The sequence below is a fragment of the Brienomyrus brachyistius genome, chromosome 21 (assembly GCF_023856365.1).
Source record: "Brienomyrus brachyistius isolate T26 chromosome 21, BBRACH_0.4, whole genome shotgun sequence".
Lineage (NCBI taxonomy): Eukaryota > Metazoa > Chordata > Actinopteri > Osteoglossiformes > Mormyridae > Brienomyrus > Brienomyrus brachyistius.
The window spans coordinates 9244665-9259124 of NC_064553.1; the positions used below are offsets into that span (position 1 = coordinate 9244665).

The following is a 14460-nucleotide window of genomic DNA, read 5'->3' on the forward strand; positions in this document are numbered from 1 at the left end:
TGTGTGGACAGTGTTCAACACTGGGCTCCAAATGCAGCAGTTTCCCCCGTAAAGCTGTTTGTTCAGCCATCAGTGTCAAGATGGCACCCTCAGGAAACATTCCCTATCCATTGTACTTTACGAGAAGCTCCATTCTCCTTTTGTTTTTCAGCCTTGCCAAGCTTAACACAGATGACAGCAGTTGGGGGACATCCTGGAGTAATGTTTCAATACAGACGTACAAGATGCTCCATAGGGTTCTTCACTGTTTCAGCAGCAAGCATTCCTGTTGATTTATGACCATATGCAAAGGCTTGAACTTCTGTCATTCCCTTAAATTTTCAGCCTGTGTTGTATTGCCATGTTGCAACAATTTAACATTATATTATTTATGTCTAAATCGTATGCATTGAAATTGAATGGCAACCCATCCCAACATTGTACCTTGGGCTTTCATAATAGACTGCAAGTTTTCTGTGACCCTGTGTGAGATCTGCAGTTATGGAAGATGGGTGGGCCTATTTACTGATTCCGCTTTTTATTCTAGTTTTGTAATGCACTGATGTATTATTCAGTGGGTGGCGCTATTCATGTGGTCCCTCCATGTTGTGTTCCTCCAAAATGCTCCATTTCCTCCCGCAGTCCAGTAGTGTCTCTAAATTGCCCACAGTGTATAAGTGTGGGCTTGAGTTATCCCATATTTTGTGCTTCTTCGCCTTGGGCCCTGAGATGCCTGGGATCCTGACCTGGATAAGTGATTAGAAGTAAGATAGATGGATGGATTATGATTAAACTGAAGAGAGTTCCTAGGGAGTCACTGTTTCTTGCAAGTATGAACGAGCATTTATCCCGCGTCTGTAAAGTCTTGCATTTCCTCTAGGCCTCAGTTCACACCCAGAGACAAAACACGAAGCCTGCCTTTATGGAAAGCCAGTGTTCTCGGATGGAAAGACCTTGATAAAGGCCTCAGAGCCTCGGAAGTCCATGTCAAGAGGTTCACAGTAGAAAAATGATAAGTACAAGTGTGGGGATTTAGTCAGCACTGTGCTAATCCACTGGTGTGGGATAAACTGATTAGTGGGTAGGCCCCTGTTTACACAAGACCGCAATAATCAACACCAATAATGCAAACGGCACTGCACTGTGTGAATCCCCAGGGTCTCCGTCTGGCCGCTCACTGTCAGAGCCCTACTTGTTGGCTTTTTTCAAGACAGCTGTGGAAAAACGAATCTTTAGACAACCACACCGGGAAATGAATACAATTTTCATGTTGTCTTGGCCTGTAAGGTTGTGTTTGGCACATTCTGGCATGTATAGCAGTATGGAGAGGGTAGAGAGGATAATTCACTGCAGTAAATAAGCCCAGTTCCTGGGTCGCACAGCTGTTCTTTGGAATCTTTGTTGCACGTTCAACAGAATTCACTACAAACATACTATCAATATTGAGCGAAATAACACTCAAGAAGTGGCTTTGAACTAGTCCACCGTAATCTTAGTTAATTTGCTTTCCATCTCGTCGTGTTGACCGCGTTCCTAACTAACACCAGCCTCTTCAACAACTGTTTTTCAAGGTCTATCCATTGCACACTCAACGCCAAGGTGTCACATCACCTACTTTATTTAGACATGCTGCAGTTGAGCTGTAATGTGCTTGAAATCCTTTTTTTTTTTTTTTGAAAACCAGCACGGCTAAAAATCACATCATTAACGGGGCCAAGTTTGTGTCTCAATTTCAGATTCCTGGCAAGCGGCCTTTTCAGCCTCGCTGTAAGAAACTGTGGTCGAGCTCAACTCTGTTTTCTTTCCCTTGGTACGTTGACAAAAGATCACAATAGGTTACTATAATCGGCTTGCGAGTGCCAATGGGCATAAGCTTTCTCCCAGTGGGAGAGGACGTGGTTTTCTCCTTGGCATGCTGGAATTAAGGGAAGTCGACAGACCGGATTAACTGGCTGGAGGAAGCTGTGTCTGCCTTGATTCTCAGTCACGAAATGTTTAGAAAGGGAGACGGTCACTTTGCTCGTTGCTCAGCGGCGCCTGTGGTTCAGTCATCTGCCCTCTGGTCTGTTTATTCCGCACTGCAAAGCATTTCGAATACAATGCAACATTAGGAACGATGGCGTTATAAAACGTGACATTAGGAATTTTAAGAGTTATGTAATCTTCCTTTTTTTAGGAGCGTGGCCTGCATCCTGGCACTATGAGCCACATCACACCGATACCATCTCCCGCAACTGGTATCGCTACACTTTCCCTGGACATGTGTTTCACTTGAACTGGTACAAGGTCCTCATCAGCATCCTCACCTCCCACCTTATTCTGATCTCACCTCATTGGATGTTTGCGTTAATAGAAAGACTACAATACAAACACGTTGTAGAGGAATATGAGTGGAGAAAGTTAGCTCGGGATGCTGACTTTAGCTATGGATGCTTTTGAGCCAAAGCTGGGTGTGTAACATCTCATAACAAGGCCAATTTAGCTTTCATTCAATATCCTTATTTGTGGGAATGCATTTTAGATAAGGCCTGATATATAAATCAAAAAAAGCTTTGTGGGGTGATACTGAGCTGTTAACAATCAAGGCAAGGCAATACTCTCCTGGAATGGCAGTGACATCGAATGACCATGTACTGGGAGTTTTGGAGTGTCTAGAGGTTCAGGAAGGGAGATATGATGGGCTGTGTATGTCATTGTGAGAGGTTCTTTTCAGTTTTCAGCACAGTGGAATCTGGCTGGGCCAGTAAAGTTAGACACTGGTCCTACCAAGCATTATGCTACCAAGACATCCCTATGGAGGCCCCTGGACTCGATCCAACTCCATCTTGATGATCTACGGCTACTGTTGGTGACTTGAGTAACAATGCACTACCTCCTCGTAGCAAGGGACCACCATGTGGCAGGCTGGAGAAGCCCATAGCTAATTCCCCTTTGCTCACTGTTCAGCCCAAAGCACTCTAGAGTTGCCACAAATGTGAATGAGTGATAATGTGCTCCAGCGGGGTCAAATGTGGTCTGTGATTGGCTGGGAGCCATATCACCCCCCTCCCCATCGCAGGTGGTGGCTCACCCCACAGGCCAGGCTCTGCTTTTTTTATGTGTGTTTGTTAGGATATGGTGAGTAGATATGAGGGAGGGGGTGGGGGAGTGACATATGGTGAATGGATGGGGGAGGGGTTGCTTCACACATAAGGAGGTTGGGTAGGCAGTTGTGGGGGGGGGTGGGGTTGTGATTCTTAACACCCCCCTATTCTGACATAAAGTATTGTTCAGGGATGAATTACAGTACAGTCCATCTACAGAACAATGAAGAGTAGACTAACAGGTAGACATATAGCATAAGAAAATGCGAGATTGAGAACAATGGGAGGTGCTTCTTATGCAGAAAAAATCTAGATGGCAACATTGCAAAATGATCAAATGTGTTTCCATTTCATCATTCAGGTTTATATGAAGATGGGCCAATAGGTATTAAGGTAAGTATTGCTTTACAACTGACAGGTTAGTGGTTCAAGTCCCTTGGGAGGACTTGCTGTGCAATTTGTTTAGTTATTTGTCTAGAATGACATACATGTAAAGACCAGAGATCTGGGTTAACCAATATACCTGGAGCACTTAAAGTTAAAGGCCTTTCTGAATGGCTCAGCTGTGGTATGAGTACTCTGCCAAACTTGGGATTTGAACCCATGACCTTCCATTGATGGGCACAGATTCAGAACCTACTGAGGTGCACATCACATTTATGGCAGCAGCCACTTGTAGCATCCTTGTACAAAGCCCTTGTCAGGGCCTGCCCCATCAGGCTCCCATATTTCCATTTGGCCAGCAGAGGTTGCTGGCCATCTCGTAATCACTTCTTTGTTTTCAGTCTAATGTGCTAACCATCCACACCTGTCCTGAGTTTGGTCCTCGTTACCTATGTATATGTGTCTGCCCTCATCTGATTCCCCAGCTTGGTGATTGTTGCTTGTCACAGCTTCTGTGTCTGCTCACGTACGTACCCACCCACCCTCCTTTGCAAACCTCGTTTTATGGAAATCCATGTCAAGGTGTGGATTGTTGCTCCTTCCCTGTTTCCGACTTGACGGCCCTTAATTGATCTAAATTAAAAAAAAAACAACAATATTGCAATATTTTTTTTATATATATCATCTAGAAAGGAAAGGGAATGTAATTGAATACATGTAAAATTTTCAACACAGGTAATAAGCATGTGAATTGTATTTGATGCCTGAGGGCCAATTGAAATTTATATGATTTTCCTAACAGGCAAAAATCATTCAGATATCATTTGGTCAGATTCATCTTGCTTAAGGTCATAATATAGCACTGCCATCCTTGTATTATTGATTACCTCTCTAAATTATATATGGTTTAAAGTGAATCCTTTACATATGCAAGGAAAACGATTGTCTAGTTGAAAGAAAGGACATGCAAACTGGACTGGTAAAACTGTAACACAGCACAAAATCGGAAGTTCCTGATCACAATCTTGCAAGGCATAAGCAAATCCTTTGATAAAGTATTGCATTGCTGCTGCTTTAAAAGATAACTTCCTGGACTTGTCCTGTAATGTTGTATTTATAAATCTGTCGTGTAACTTTTGTTCTCCATAAGTAGGTGCTGTTTCACTGGCTCAGTCAGAATTTGAGTGATGCAGAGAGCCGGGCCTCCGCTGCCGCTCCCCAAGTGGCATGTCACAAGTGCAGAGCTGGTCCTCCTCTACATTTATGCTGTTGCTGCCAATGTCAACAGTGCAGAAACTAAACTGTCCACATATGTCAGTGGGGTCTATTTAGGGATTACAACTGTATGGTAAAAGTGTGCAATTGACCTTTAAAATAACGCTCGAATTAGTAACAGATCCCCCGCTAAAGATGCCAGTGAACGTGATGTTTGCACGACATTACTGTGGATCTACTCAAGCACTACACTTTGACTTTCATAATATGTGGAAGGAAATAGTACAAAATGTCTTTTATGACAAATATAGAAAGACAGAAATCCAGAAAGAAGCTGGCAATTTGTTGTTGTGAAATAAAGCTGAGCTTACAGCCAGTGTTTTGGTGCAAGAAGAAAGGGATGGAATCAAAAGACATGCAGAGGCCTGTGAGCTCGGAGTGGGGGAGGGTGTCAGTGTTACTCTGCATTACAAATATATTCACAGTGAAGGGGGCTGGATTTGCTTAAGTCATTTACATGCTATTTTAGTTCAGAATCAGTACTACCTTTCCACCATTGATTGTTCAAACTTGTCTAGCCAATGAAACAAAACGGAACCTGCTAGAGGGAAGTTCTTTTGGAGTCCAGGAAACATTCAGCTAGACCTTCTTTCAAAGAGGATGGATGGCAGCATCGTTAAAGTCAAAGGTCAAACTGTGTTCCCCCATCAACTTTAGTCGTCTTTGCTTGAAATCAAAAATCCAAGCGGAAAAATCCAAAATACCAAGTGCCGTCTTCTGTTGCTAGTGTTTTCTGATGCGCAGTGTGTTTGGTTTGTAGTTAAAACGAGACTGTGGAATTTATTGCATTCTTTACAGCTAGGTATCATTTTGCATAATCGGATTTGCTGGGACTAAACAGACTTTGTGGAGTACAGTGTCAGGCGTCACTGTAATATGTAGATTGAGGCTATGTGCGCAGTCAGTAACGTGGGATGGGAACCATTTCACAGCAAATGTAAAATCTGAGAAAATCTGGAGGTTATTCTGTAATGTCAGCATCCAAGTGAAGACGCCCTGCTTGTTTGCATGGTTTCCTAAAAGGTATCAAGATTCAAAATAAATGCTATAGCAGCTGTATAACTACAATTTACGTAAAAGCATTTTTTCTGGTGTTTGGTGTTGTATACCCATAACATACACTACTACTAACATAATTTTTATATATGCTACACTATTATGGTACACAATATAGTATTTTTGTGTATCATAGAAAGAGAGTTAGAGAGAGAGAGACAATAGGGAGGAGGACTGAGGGAGATATAACGAGATGGATTTGGGTGGTTGGAATAAGACCCATAAAAATGGCTATAAATGAACAACAGATTTGTTGCAGTAAAGTGTGAGTGCGAGTACTAAACATTCACGGTGCATTTAAGAATGTGTTTTATTGTTGTATATCAGAGTCTGATAGTGGTGCTGATGTTGTAGACGATGTGGTGAATAGCAGGCCTCGTTGAGAAGTTAGACAGCCCTGGGGAAGAAGCTGTTTGGGCGGTTGGTTAGTCTAGCTCTCGGAATTGGAGCCAACGTCCAACTCGGCAGCAAGGTCCACAATTATCACTCATTCATGTAGTTTACAGGTTCCAGATACATAACCATAACAAAAACCATAACCATATCCCCAGCAGAAGCTTATGGCAAACATCAGGATGCTTTCGATAGGAGATCTCTAGACGTGAACCAGGGTGGTTCTGTTACCCATGAGTTTCCTCAGCTGCCTCAAGAAGTATATCCATTGCAACACTTTCTTAGGAAGAGCAGTGATATTCTTTCTCCATTTCAGGGAGCTAGTGATGTGTATTCCGAGCATCTTGCTCACAGTCACAGTTGTGTTCACTTCTCTTGGGGAGGTGGGGGTGAGTCATCCCTCTATCATTTTGACAATGTTAAGCTCTAAATTATTCTTTGAGCACCACGATATCAAGTGATTCATCACCCTTCTGCAGATGATCTCATCTCCGTTTGTGCTGAAACCTGCTAGTGTGGTGTCATCTTCAAACTTGAGTCACATTGTGGAGGGTTCAACAGTGGTGCAGTCCTTTACGGACAAGGAGAATTGGTGGGGGGGGGGGGGGGGACAACCCTGAGGCACACTGGTGCTGATGGTGAATCACAGCTGCACATACTAGTTCCTGTTTGTTAGTAGGTCATTGGCTGTGACAATTTGACATTCAGGATATCTGGCCTAATTATGTTGAAGACGAAGCTAAAATTAGCATATAGGATTCTTACACAAGTAGGTACCTGAATTGTCCAGAACATTATCCATTAAGCTGTTAAGAAGTTTGTCTGAGGCAGCTTTCAGGTTTTCATGACAGCTGATGTCACGGCAATGAGTCCCTAGTTAATTAGGCTGGATATTTTGTCATTCATGGAAGTAGGAACAATGACGGACGTCTTTAAGTGGGGCAGGGACCTTGCCCTGAGCGTGGGATAGGCTACACATGTCAGTGAGCATAGGTAGGTAGCAGGCCTGCATTGTGCTTCATTGTGGCAAGGGAGATCCCTTGAGGTAGTAGGGATCCCTTGAGGCAGTGAAGATCCCGTGAGGCAGGGAAGATCCCTTTAGGCAGGACCAGCTGCTTTGCAGCAGTGCTGTTTTTCAAACAGCCTGCAGACTGTTGCTTGGTGACAACTGGGTGGGATGCAGAGGGTAGAGGGGCAGATTACAGAATATGAGGTCCATGCAGATTTGGGGGATGCAGAGGAGGCTGGCAGAGAAGATAAGCTATGGGCATTATGGGTAGAGTCAGTGCTGTTGACTTATCAAGTCACTGACGAAGTGAAATTGGATGGTGAAGCTTGCCTAAGGCCACTACGTTTAATCGTGCTGCACATATAAGAAGACAGTTCTGTATTTCACCAAATATCTCAGTTTTTGTGTGTTTCATCCAGTTGTTCCTGGATACTCTCATCAGGCCGAATTTTCAGCAAACACTGTGCCTCTGCCATAGACAAAAGTGATTCCGAAGGAAAAGGCAAAGGAATCAGAATCTAATCTTATACGTGCAGCAATGATTTAATGGAAAATTTCATTTTAGATAAATCCACGAGGGTCATGTTTCCATCGCGTCCAAAACGACTCTGAAGAAGCCGCAAAATAAGGACATTAATCATGAGCTCCATTGTGCTCTGCAACAGCGCTTCCTTTCTATGTTTTATTCGACATTAAAACGTTGCATGGTGATGACAAAAGCGTGCTCAGGCCCAGGATGTTATGGACAATGTGAGCGGAGACCAGCAGGGGTGTGGGGTGGGGGGGAAATTATGCTCGGGCACTGTACAGGGCAACCGGGCCAAGTGTGAGTACATCCTGATTGAGGGTTTGTGTTGCATGAATGGTGGCAGGTATCTGGGGAAGTACAAGTCGAACCTCATAAGCTTTATAATTGGTCTTAGAAATAAGCTATATAATTGGTCTTAGTATTTTTAAACTACAAACCGTCAGATCTGGACTGCACCTCATGAGGTAGCGTAGAAGAGTGATTGACTAAAAGATATACACCTTTAAGGTTCAGCCATGGAAGAATTATGAAGAGAAGTGTCTGTAAGGATTCCTAGCCATTGAAATGACCTGCTTCCCAAAGCACTGACACCCACCTACAAGACATGAAAGTTTGAGAACGGAGGCCTGGAGGATGAAGAAATTCAGATTCATTACGTGAAACAGACTCCAAGATCTAGGAGTATTTCCCGGTCTGTAGCTGCCACAGTTGATTTTACTATTTCTGTTAGTAACACGGAAGCCATTTTGGATTAGCGGCCGTTAGCGTTTCTGTGGATCAACTGGGCAATCTGGTCAATTGAAATCACCTTTCCTGTTCTGAAGGGCAACAGTGTTTGTAAACAGGGTTTAAGTTCCAAGTTCCTTGAACAAGATCGTTTCTCAACCCGAGGTTTGGCCTTCTGCCGCTACTGGGTGCTGGAGGGTGATGAATCATCTGAGAGACGACGGCTGTATTTCTTCTTCCTCCCCTCCGTCGGGAGGCTGTTTTCCTCAGCTGTTCCGCCAAGAGAGCGGGCCCGCTAGGTGAGCTGCAGCCAGCGGTGAACCATCTGCTTTGGGGAGTGTCGGCTCTGCCGGCCGCAAAGCAGGTCACCTGCGTTTCCATCTCCTGTGGCCTGCTCCACATCCGAAGACTGTATATGGGCTTCAAACACTTCTGAGTTCTTCTCTCAGGACCTGTGGACCATTTCTATCATTAAAAAACTGATGTCCACAAGTCACAGCAGGTATACTTAAAAAAACATCCCGAATGGACTGGTTTGAAGACATTCTTTTCTTGCATTATTTCTCTAAGAGGCTTGCAGACTAAGAGAATCTGCACAAAACAGTATCAATATATCCACGTGTTAGTAGTATAATCTATTCATCCATTTTCTGTACCCACAGGGGGGCGGAGCCTATCCCAGCATGAGGCAGAGAACAACCCAGGATGGGGCACAAACCCATCACAGGGCACACTCACACACCATTCAATCACACATGCGGACCTATCGATATAATAATATAATTATTTTAAAGGATTTTGTCATGCTGTGCTTTTAACTGAATCAGTACAAATACATAATACATCAAAAACTAAATGATAATTTACCTCCTTCGATTTACTTTATTTGTATCCAGCTCATAGCCGGTTCTTCCTCATTGTTATTCAGCGGACTGAGTTTTTCCACATTAGCTTGCCCATTAAATCACAGGCGGCTCCCATTATTCCGTAGAATTGCTCGTCCTCACTTATGTGGGCGGTGCACGTCAGACCGACCAGAGGCAACAGCAGTGCTGAAAAGAAAACCAGCAAATGCCACACCTGCAAGTGAGTCTGCCTGGCTGAAAATGCGCCCTCCAGTGCCTGTCAGAGACACCTGCACTGCGTAAAACATGCGTTCAAATGTTCAGCAAATGAGATGTTTTATTTTCGGTAACTTTTAATAATGTACCTTTTTTTTTTGTCAGCGTACTATAAGCATAATCAAGCATTGTCATAGGAAAGGAAATGTAATTTTTACAAATGGCATATGTACCGTGAGGTTTGGTGTTTTCACGAAGAAAGAGTGTCTTTGCATAAAAGGTATTACTCAGTGGCAGATCGGCATAAAAACCCAAAGGACTTACCTTGTTGCCATGTGTATCTGTGCTGGGCCTTTTTCATTGGTGGAGAAATAACTCCTCTGAGTCCATTCTGCTTCTCACTCCTTTGCCCTGTGTAGTCTGCGTACCTGTGCAGATGTGTGAGTGAGCCTGGATTCTGCGTGTGGCTCGGTTTTGTTCCACACCACAGCACTGGTCTTACGGCAACCACTGCACGTTGGCGCCATCTAGAGACCATATCTGTGTCAGACATACGCGATGTCACGCTTGGCCATTTATAGAGCTTATTCGCATTAAGTGTCTGACTCAAGTGGCCGCGACTCTAGGTTCTGACTGTCCTTAGCCACAATGCCACCTGCTGACGTTCTTTAGTTTGACGCTACAAAAAAAGTGGCAGCATTTATTATTATTATGAGCTGTTTCAGCTTGCAAGCTCTTTTAGTTTGTGAGTGATTATTTCAGGTATGTATTTCTTGAGAGAGACATTTTGAGGGAATGCCTTCAACAACAAGGAGTTCTTAGTAAAAGCCCACTTGCCTGTCTTTTTTCAGGGGGGACAATGACGATGATGCAAAGGAGAATGTGCTGATGGCCCGGTTTACACAACAACTGAAAAGCCCCTCAACAAAAAATGGTTCTGTCTGAGACGAGTGACTCTGTTGTGGCACAATGGCTGCCTGTAAGCCTTTGTGAGCTGGAGACATTCAGGGTAGAGGTCTGCTGTTATGCAGCCAAAAGCCTTGATTGCCCAAAAATGGCGGGCTGACACCGGGCCCAGCGGCTGCCACACAACAGCCCGGCCCTCGCACTCATTTGCAATTTAATTGACGCATTATGTTGCGCAATCCCTCAGCCTCCTTGACCCAGCGCCGCTGGTCGTGGCACAATGGTGCCTCATGCTGGGGCAGTTAATTAAGGAAGAATCTTCAGACAGGAAGGAAGCGGCTGTGCCAAGTGGCAGCCCCCAGGAGCGAGTCGCGGCCTGACCCCCCCCCCCCCCCCCCTTCAAAAGCGACAAAGTCAGGGCACCGACTCACGCCGAGCTGTGCTGAGTGTCGCACTGGCCGACGACTGTGTAGTGCCGCTGTGAGGGAGATCTGACTGCAAAAAGTCACCTTCACCCCCCCCCCCCAAAAAGAAATCGACCGTGTTCCTTAAAACTGACACCAGCTGCTTGCTAGCGTCAATGTGAGATGTATGAAATTAGCCCCTTAGCCGATGGTGTCGTCTGAATCAACTTGCGATTTATTTTTTATAGATTTGTACAGCTACATACTATAACATTAGCAGGCAGTGCATGCGGCAGGGAAGGTAGTAATACTTATTATAGGGTAATGCCCCCCCCACACACCTGCACATCATTCTGCATTCTTCTTATTATTATCATTATTATTATTACAGTGCAATGCCCCCACACATACACATCACTCTGTATTATCATTATTATAATACTGTAATGCCCCAGCACATACACATCACTCTGCATTATTATTATCAATATAGTGTAATGCCCCCCACATACACATCACTCTGTATCATTATTATTATAGTGCAATGCCCCCCACATACACATCACTCTTTATCATTATTATTATAGTGCAATGCCCCCCACATACACATCACTCTTTATCATTATTATTATAGTGCAATGCCCCCCACATACACATCACTCTTTATCATTATTATTATAGTGCAATGCCCCCACATACACATCACTCTTCATCATTATTATTATAGTGCAATGTCCCCACATACACATCACTCTGTATCATTATTATTATAGTGCAATGCCCCCCACATACACATCACTCTTTATCATCATTATTATTATAGTGCAATGCCCCCACATACACATCACTCTTTATCATTATTATTATAGTGCAATGCCCCCCACATACACATCACTCTGTATCATTATTATTATAGTGCAATGCCCCCCACATACACATCACTCTTTATCATTATTATTATAGTGCAATGCCCCCCACATACACATCACTCTTTATCATCATTATTATTATAGTGCAATGCCCCCACATACACATCACTCTTTATCATTATTATTATAGTGCAATGCCCCCCACATACACATCACTCTGTATCATTATTATTATAGTGCAATGCCCCCCACATACACATCACTCACTCGTCTCCTGGGAACGCAGCCCAACATGGCAGCAGCCCCCAAACAGCTCCCTAGGCTGTGGGAACAGTGTGCCAGCCGGTACATGAAGGAAGTAGGCAGCCAAGTTTGGGGGGGTGGGGGGGCACACACTATATTTAAACAAGTCTGAAAAATGAGTGTGGGGCAAAAGGCGAAACAGGCAGAACTTGGCAGGGCCTGCTGTTGCAGCACGGGCGTGGTGGGGGGGGGGGGGGGGGGGGTTATTTCAATTCCAAACAATAACATGGCAAGCAGCTCCGGCACCGCTACAGACCCGCCCCCATGCCGGGCGACGCGGGAGGGAGACCCTTCACAGTAAATGGATGCACTTAAAAAGCACAACGTCCCGATGTTCCGTCTGATCCTCTGCAGCTTCATAATTCTCCCCTGAACTTTTTCTTGCTTTTTTTTCCCTCTAGGGCGACTGCCAACTGCCATGTTTCTATTTATAACAACGCCCCTCCCCCGCTGCCCTAAACCAAAACCATTCCTTGTATTTTACTGTGGGGGGGGGGATTTCCTAGTCTGGAGCCTCGTTGTGTTTTTTGGTGCGATCCAGATGTTTCGGAAATGATCCGGATCGGTTGGGGTTGGATCTGCTGTCCTGCCATTCCAAGACACGCTGGGAAGCGGCTGGTCATGGGCAGGATACCTGCACGTCTACGCGAGGTCTCCTACCCTAGGCGCTCTGGGGTCATGTGATCAGCTGTCTGCCGTGGCTGGAAGATGTGTGTGGGGGAAGCGACGGCAGAGTGGCGGGGGTGGGGGATTTCCATCCAGGCCATCAATTTGCCGAAGTCAACAGGAAAGAGAAAATGGAAACTGCCAGGGATAATTCCTAACCCCCTCCACCCACCCCTCTGTGTGTGTTTTCTCAGCGCAGAGCCCAGCTATTGTTACTGTCACTCACTGACGGCGACCTGAGGCCCGGAGGTGCAGGGCATGCTGGGAAAGGAGGCCTAGCAGACAGCAGTGATTGAGGCCCAGCACTGCAAACCAGAGGTGCAGGGCATGCTGGGAAAGGAGGCCTAGCAGACAGCAGTGATTGAGGCCCAGCACTGCAAACCAGAGGTGCAGGGCATGCTGGGAAAGGAGGCCTAGCAGACAGCAGTGATTGAGGCCCAGCACTGCAAACCAGAGGTGCAGGGCATGCTGGGAAAGGAGGCCTAGCAGACAGCAGTGATTGAGGCCCAGCACTGCAAACCAGAGGTGTGTGGGCGGGTGTTTCTCATCAGCGCCGCCGCTTACCTACCGTTTAAACCCTGCCACGCTGCCCCTACCTAAACTTCTACTGACCCCCCCCCCCCCCACCATGCAACTCATGCTCTGCTCTCCTTTAATAACTCGTTATAAAAACACATTTCTGTAAGGTATCAGTTAATAAACAAAACAAAAAAAGGATACAGACGAATGAGAGTTGGAGTGTGCGAGGGCGGGTCTGGGAACCATGCCCATGCGTGGAAGGTCATGAGTTCAAATGTCATGTCCAGCTGAGTAATCGTTTCACGGTTGGGCCCTTGAGCAAGGCCCTTACCCCCAGCTTCTGGCTGACCCCACTTTCTGATCTGAACTCGAAAATCACTTGGACAAAAGCATCAGCGGAATAAATATAGCACAAGATAATTCTCTGCCACTGTTATTTCATGCTTTGTTATGTAATTACCACATCAGAGTAAGTAACTGCCTGTTACACAATGGCATCTAGTTCCAAGGAATATTGGATGTCACATGCCTGAGACTGTTTATTGGCTATATTGCAAAATTGTCATGTACGAAGTGTTTAAGGACAGTGAAAGGTGAATGCGTTAAGCATTAGAACTTCTCATGCATGTGTTTTACTTTGAGCATATTGCTGTTCCTTATCACCGTACCATGGTCGGCATGGTGACTCAGGAAAGAAAAACGACACTTGTGAGTGTCACTGTATTGGATCCGCAGTGTGGGTGGAACATGCATCTAATGTGGGCGTCTGTCGTTCTACTACTGCTCCCGTTGGAGCATCAAAGCCGACACGTTCCTGCTGCACAGAAGCTCCGGAACTGCATGTAGCTAACAGGCTTCGGAGACTCCATCTTAGGGATTTGCACTGCAGGTACTTTAATTGATCCCTAGTGTAATCCCACAAATACATGAAGTAGGATTCAAAATGGAGGACTGTGATAGATGTCAGGATAGTGCATATATGAGGGAGCTGATCGCTTGCTTTTTTTTTTTTATGTACTTTTCTGTAAATATATATCATGCGATTAGAAATCTCAGATGTATACGTAACTGGGTTCCTCAAGCATGAAGATCCTGGAATGCAGAACTTTTTTTGTCCACCCAAAAAAAACTGCAGCAGTAAATACAAATAGAAAATAATGCATCAGGTGGGCTGTCAAGGTTTCGGATTCATCATTATGATGCGTCTAATGGCCGGGGTCTAACCACTGTGACGACACAGAGGCTGAGTAGAATTTGTCTATTTTCTGCATGGTGTGAAACTTGTGATGCGTCGCGAC

The 14460-nt window shown here is 45.0% G+C and overlaps 1 long non-coding RNA gene across 1 annotated transcript; it reads right to left on the reverse strand.

The window, feature by feature from the left end:
• Nucleotides 1-6216: 6216 nt before the first annotated feature.
• LOC125716258 (uncharacterized) lies at nt 6217-9965 on the reverse strand. The gene is made up of 3 exons (XR_007384289.1): nt 9820-9965; nt 9302-9486; nt 6217-8886 (listed from the first exon to the last, which is right to left on the reverse strand). It is a non-coding gene; the product is annotated as an uncharacterized LOC125716258 (long non-coding RNA).
• Between the last annotated feature and the right edge of the window lie 4495 nt (nt 9966-14460).